Here is a 6,333-nt window from a genome sequence, read left to right on the forward strand (position 1 = left end):
TAGTATCTACTTTGCGAACAGAATCTAGGAAAGATTGGAGGAATTAAAATTCTAAGAAGCATTAATAAGGCATCTACAATTCTTTTTGAAAACAAGTTAAGAATTTACCATTTATTGAGCACCTAGTATGTGCAAGACATTATGCTAGATGCCATACTTGCTTTACCATCTATAACCTTTTACTACAAACTTGTCAGGTGGGTGTGTTATTTTCATTTATCTGGTGAGGTTTATTATTATTATTCTGATGAAATGTCTTAAATGTTAAATTATATTCTTAAAGTCATATCCTTAAGAAACTTCAACCTTAAGTCTAGAATTGAACACATGTTTATTCCCAAATGCCTTGACATATTCCCCTCTGATGAAATAAAACATAATTTGTTATTCTGTAAACATGCAAATTTTCCATGGGTGAACCATCTTTTTTACTCATACTGTGTATGGAAATCCAAATAATGCAGAACAAATAAATTAGAAGTTATTGTTAACATTTCAGTGGGTTTTACTTCACTGGTTTTTTAATAGCAGCTTCCCCAGGTGGCTTTATGATTTGCTTTACACATTTTCCATTTACATGCACCTATTCAGAAATGTATCTTCTGAGTGTCCTGAAGTTTAGATTTATAACCCATTCTATAGCATATCTATTTTTGTTCTTTCTCATACCCCAGCCCTTCATGCAAAACATTTATACACCCAGGTGTTTACCATAAAAATCCAAGCGTTAAAGTCGGTTTAAATGTTATTATTAATGGTGGCTGGTGGTATATACATTTATTCAAAAGGCACTTCCTTGCCCTTAAGGCAAATTCAAACTTCTTAGCCTCGTTTACCCGGCTCTTCACACTCTTGCCTCGTTTCTGATCCTAGCTGCACGCGGGAATCACCCAGGGGCCTGTTAGACAAAATGAGAGCTGCAGTTTGGGGGACCTGACAAGCAGCTAGCAGAGAGGGTGTCCCCGCGTGAGGGGTTGGAGGCCAGGTTCAAAGACCACTCCCCACCACACAGAGGCCAATTAAATCAGACTGGGCTGGGGCCTTCGTTTTGAATTTGCTTGCTTGTAGTTTATTTATTTAACCTCTCATTGATGCTCCTGTTTAGCCAGGACTGAAAACCTCATATCCCAGCTCACCCACTCGCCTGGCTCTCTGCTCTCCTTTATACCCTGGAAGCTGCCACCCACCGATGCGCTCTCACCTCAAGGCCTCTGCACAAAAAGGAGTGCCTAGAACACACCCTTCCACAAGTCTCCTCCTGCATCTCCAGCCATATTCCTTTGGCTATACACTCCAGGAAGGTTCCCCCCATCCCTACAAAACAGGTTGGGACAGACTAAGCTCAAAACTCAACCCTCACAGAGCACTTGCCTATTTAATCTGCCTGCCACCGTCCCCCTGTGCCCCTGGAGGACAGGTTTGTCTGCATTGATCTCTGTATTCCTGGTGCCTAATTCCATGCCTGGCACACAGGACATGCTCGATGAACCACGTGAGGAATAGGTTCTATTTCCCATCTGAAGCAGTTTGCCAGTTGCTGGGAAATGACTGTAAGACACTACGGGATGTGTTGAATGCCTCCAGGAGTGCATAGGGCACGCTTTGGTGGGGACAGGCTCTCTTCTATTTCATACACACTCCTCATTCCTTGCCTTGTTTTTGATGACTTGTATTCACCTTCTCAGACATTCAGTTAGTTCAGTCACTCAGTCGTATCTGACTCTTTGCAACCCCATGAACTGCAGCACACCAGGCCTCCGTGTCTATCACCAACTCCCGGAGTCCACCCAAACCCATGTCCATCAAGTCAATGATGCCATCCAACCATCTCATCCTCTGTCGTCCCCTTCTCCTCCTGCCCTCAGTCTTTCCCAGCATCAGGGTCTTTTCAAATGAGCCAGCTCTTCCCATCAAGTGGCCAAAGTATTGGAGTTTCAGCTTCAACATCAGTCCTTCCAATGAACACTCAGGACTGATTTCCTTTAGGATGGACTGGTTGGATCTCCTTGCAGTCCAAGGGACTCTCAAGAGTCTTCTCCAACTACACAGTTCAAAAGTATCAATTCTTCAGCGCTCAGCTTTCTTTATAGTCCAACTCTCACATCCATACATGACCACTGGAAAAACCATAGCCTTGACTAGACAGACCTTTTATGGCAAAGTAATGTCTCCGCTTTTTAATATGCTATCTAGGTTGGTCATAACTTTCCTTCCAAGGAGTAAGCGTCTTTTAATTTATGGCTGCAGTCACCATCTGCAGTGATTTTGGAGCCCAGAAAAATAAAGTCAGCCATTTTCCACTGTTTCCCTATCTATCTGCCATGAAGTGATGAGACTGGATGCCATGATCTTAGTTTTCTGAATGTTGAGCTTTAGACATTATAGTTGTTCAAAAATTCAAAATAACATTCACCTAGAAGTCTTACATCCAAATCTATGCTTGTCTCACTGATAACTATGCATTTTACTGCATAGATGTCTGCATCCACCAGCAGCCTGGCTGTGACCATGTCCTTGGAGTGACCTTGAGAAGCAGATGTGAGAATGCTATCTTTAAAAGATGATTGTATTAATATCTGTGATTATGGACAGAACCACATTTTGGTATTGTCCCCAAAATAAAAAGAGATTCATTACTTTTATTAAAATTAGTAACTAACGATCAAAGATTAATGACTGCCATCTTTTGTTTACATCCTTTAAAATTTTCTCTATCTGTACATTTTCTATATATGTCAAAACAAAGATTTTTTTATTATTTTTGAAAAGTGGGAGCATAAATACAGTTTTCTAGCCTGTCTTTTTTTCCATTTAACAATATATGGGATATATTTTTCCATGTTAATAAATACGTATTTACATCATCATTTCAAATGCCTGTAGGTGATCTGTGGTCAAAGCATTAGTTATTAAATCAACCACTATTGGCCGTCATTTAGATTGATTTCAGTTTCTGTTATAAACAATGCAGTGATGGATACCCTCATCTGTACAGTTTTACGTGTCTATCCAATGATCCCCTTCAAACACATTTCAAGAAGTAGAATTCCTGATCCAAGGAGTTTACAGAGCTTTCATTCTGACATTATGCTGAACTGCCAACAGAATATGTTAGGTGAATTTTTATCACTTTCAAAAGTTTATAAAAGCATATGCTTCCCTATTTTCCTATCAGCAATAAGTTCTTTCAATATTCATTCATTTCATAGAAGAAAATATCTATTGCTGTTTTAAGTTGTAGTTCTTTGATTATTCATGGGCTTTAGTATTTTACATATTTTTTGCTAAATGTATTATTTTATTATCATGTTCACATTTTTATTAATTTGTAGGAGCTCTTTGTATATTAGAGATGTAATCCCCTTGTCATATGTTGTATAAGCTTTTTCCACGTTTGTCTTTATCTTTACCTTTTATTGTGGGGTGTGCTTTTGTTGTACTATGGTTTTGTTTTTAATGTAGTCAAATTATTAGTTTTTTATGTTCTTGGCTTTGATGGCATAAAATTTTAGTATGTTACATAGTTTCTGGGATTTAAGATGGATTTCTCATTTTGTCAACAACAAAATTTCACCTGGAAATCAAATTAGAACTGTTGGAAATATAGTTTAGGCTATTTATTACACAACTGTAGTCCTTAACCCTGGGTCGAGAAGATCCCCTGGGGAAGAGAATGGCTGCCCAATCCAGTATTCTTGCCTGGAGAATCCCATGGACAGAGGAGCCTGGCTGGCTATAACCCATAGGGTTGCAAAGAGCCAGACATGACTGAGTAACTAACACACAATCTTTTACACGACTAAAAAAATGTTTAATGATGACTATAGTTAACACACTTATCAATATTTTTAAAGGGGAAAAATAATCAATATTTTCAAAATCCTGTCTGTGCCAATTTGTAGGTGATACTTTGTGTCTTCCATATTTATTATCTGAAATAATATGATCTGAATAGAAAACTCTAATTTGGTCAGGAAACAATTTTACAAGCTGTTGCAGAATACAAATGCAAGTATCACAGCTTCAAACTGTGAGGCCAGATCCAGCCAGGGCTTGGCTGGAAATGTTTCCATAATGACCACACATGGGATAAAACAACAGAAAATCATTCACTCTCATTGGCAGTTGAAGCGTTCTAGAAAAGTTTCTTTGCTTTCCTGGAGATGCTACATAGGACCCCCAAAGTTCATGAAGGATAGAGTGGCAATAATGCAACAGCCTGCTGCATGACCTCCACACATGCACACACCATTCTTTGATGAGGACCTGCTCAGTGAACCAACATTTGGTCCCTATAGGCTTTCCTTTGATTTGTTGTTAATCCAGACCCCTGGTCAAGAAAGTACAGCTGGCTTTAAAAGATTCAGATTCTTTCTGATTTCATAATGCCAGTTCAGCTCCCTTTAAATTCTGCAGCAAAATTCTTCTCAGCAGGTCATAAAATAATGGATTTATGAAAGCCAACGACAATTCAAATTTCTCTTTTTAAAATTGATAAAATTAACAATAGCAACAATAATGAAATCATTTGGGCAGCATGAGTCCAAAGAAACCATTTCCTGTAACAAAAACAGCTGTGTAAGATAAATCTTCATTTTGATCTCTTGAGAATATAAAACAATTTTAGCTGTCTTTTCATTCTTTGTATTTTACTATTAAGTGCTGTAAAAATATTAATTAATTAATAACAGATAGTCTCATATTCAACATGCTCACAACTTTACCGTCACCTAATGAAGAAACACTCTCCTATTGGTCAGTGATTGTTAAATGAAATGGAGCGCTGGGCCAGGGATGTAGGGCATCCACAAAAACAAAAACAGAATCACTGATACAAAGACTCATCATCCATAAGGAAGAGTGGAGAAACTTAAATGGGAAATAGTTACATGATAGATTTAACTAAGAATTTAAATCCTATGATTCAGGAAAGAATGTGTAAGCATAGGCTGGGGCATAAGACAGTTCAGTGGAGAAAACTGAAATTGAGCTGGATGTTAAAGAACAAGTGGGAGAAATGTTCAAGGAGGGAAGAAGGCAACAGTTCCCTAAAAGCAGGAATGTAGAAATGAGCATGGTACATGAGCAAAGCATGATTCATTTGTGGAGCCATTGAAGACTCTATTACTGAAAGGAAGACAAATGTTCCACCAAAAAAGGAAGGAAGAGAAAATAAGACAGGGAGATGCAAAGAGAGGCTTGAGGAATGAGAAGTTTCACCAGGTATGAGTAGGCTATTGCGACCCCACCTCCCAACCTTCCAGGTTCAAAAATGGAAAGATTGGTTTTTTTAATATAAAAGTAGCTTAAAGAATCCAGGGGTGGGGGAGTGACCCTTACAAGTCCTTTTTGATCCTCAAGTGGAATAGGTGCCGCTGTTGCTGCTTGTGTTGAGTCCAGAACCGCAGCCGGACATGGGGCTAGAGGATGAGCAAAGGATGCTGACCGGGTCCGGAGATCCCAACGAGGAGGAAGAAGAGGAAGAGGAATTAGTGGATCCTCTAACAACAGTGAGAGAGCAGTGCGAGCAGCTGGAGAAATGTGTGAAGGCTCGGGAGCGGCTAGAGCTCTGTGATGAGCGTGTATCCTCCAGGTCACAGACAGAGAGGACTGCACAGAGGAGCTCTTCGACTTCTTGCATGCAAGGGACCACTGTGTGGCCCACAAACTGTTTAACAGCTTGAAATAAGTGTGCAGATTTGTTCAACCCAGCCTTCATCACCTGGGCATTGGGATATTTCCTCATGGTTTTCAACATGATGTTTATTTGTGTAACTAAGTTCACGTGAATCTCAAGGATTTTGGCTTAGGCAAGTAATTTCTGTGTAATTATCAGTGATTTCATCTTAATAAAGTCCAATGATCAGCAAAAGCTAAAAATAAATAAATAAATAAAAAGAATCCAGGGGTGGGCAAAATGCTATGTGATATAATATTGTATATTCTTCCCTTACTGTGTGTCCACCTCCCATTCAGTCAGTCAGTTCAGTCGCTCAGTCGTGTCCGACTCTTTGATACCCTATGAATCGCAGCATGCCAGGCCTCCCTATCCATCACAAACTCCCGGAGTTTACTCAGACTCATGCCCATTGAGTCAGTGATGCCATCCACCCATCTCATCCTCTGTCGTCCCCTTCTCGTCCTGCCTCCAATCCCTCCCAGCATCAGGGTCTTTTCCAATGAGTCAGCTCTTCGCATCAGGTGGCCAAAGGATTGGAGTTTCAGCTTCAGCATCAGTCCTTCCAATGAACACCCAGGACTTATCTCCTTTACAATGGACTGGCTGGATCTCCTTGCAGTCCTAGGGACTCTCAAGAGTCTTCTCCAACACCA

At 39.9% G+C, this 6,333-nt stretch overlaps 1 pseudogene; it reads left to right on the forward strand.

Annotated features, from left to right (window-relative positions):
- Positions 1-5,333: 5,333 nt before the first annotated feature.
- Positions 5,334-5,872, forward strand: LOC136163490 (cytochrome b-c1 complex subunit 6, mitochondrial pseudogene; annotated as a pseudogene).
- Positions 5,873-6,333: the final 461 nt, after the last annotated feature.

The sequence above is a fragment of the Muntiacus reevesi genome, chromosome 3, assembly GCF_963930625.1.
Source record: "Muntiacus reevesi chromosome 3, mMunRee1.1, whole genome shotgun sequence".
NCBI lineage: Eukaryota > Metazoa > Chordata > Mammalia > Artiodactyla > Cervidae > Muntiacus > Muntiacus reevesi.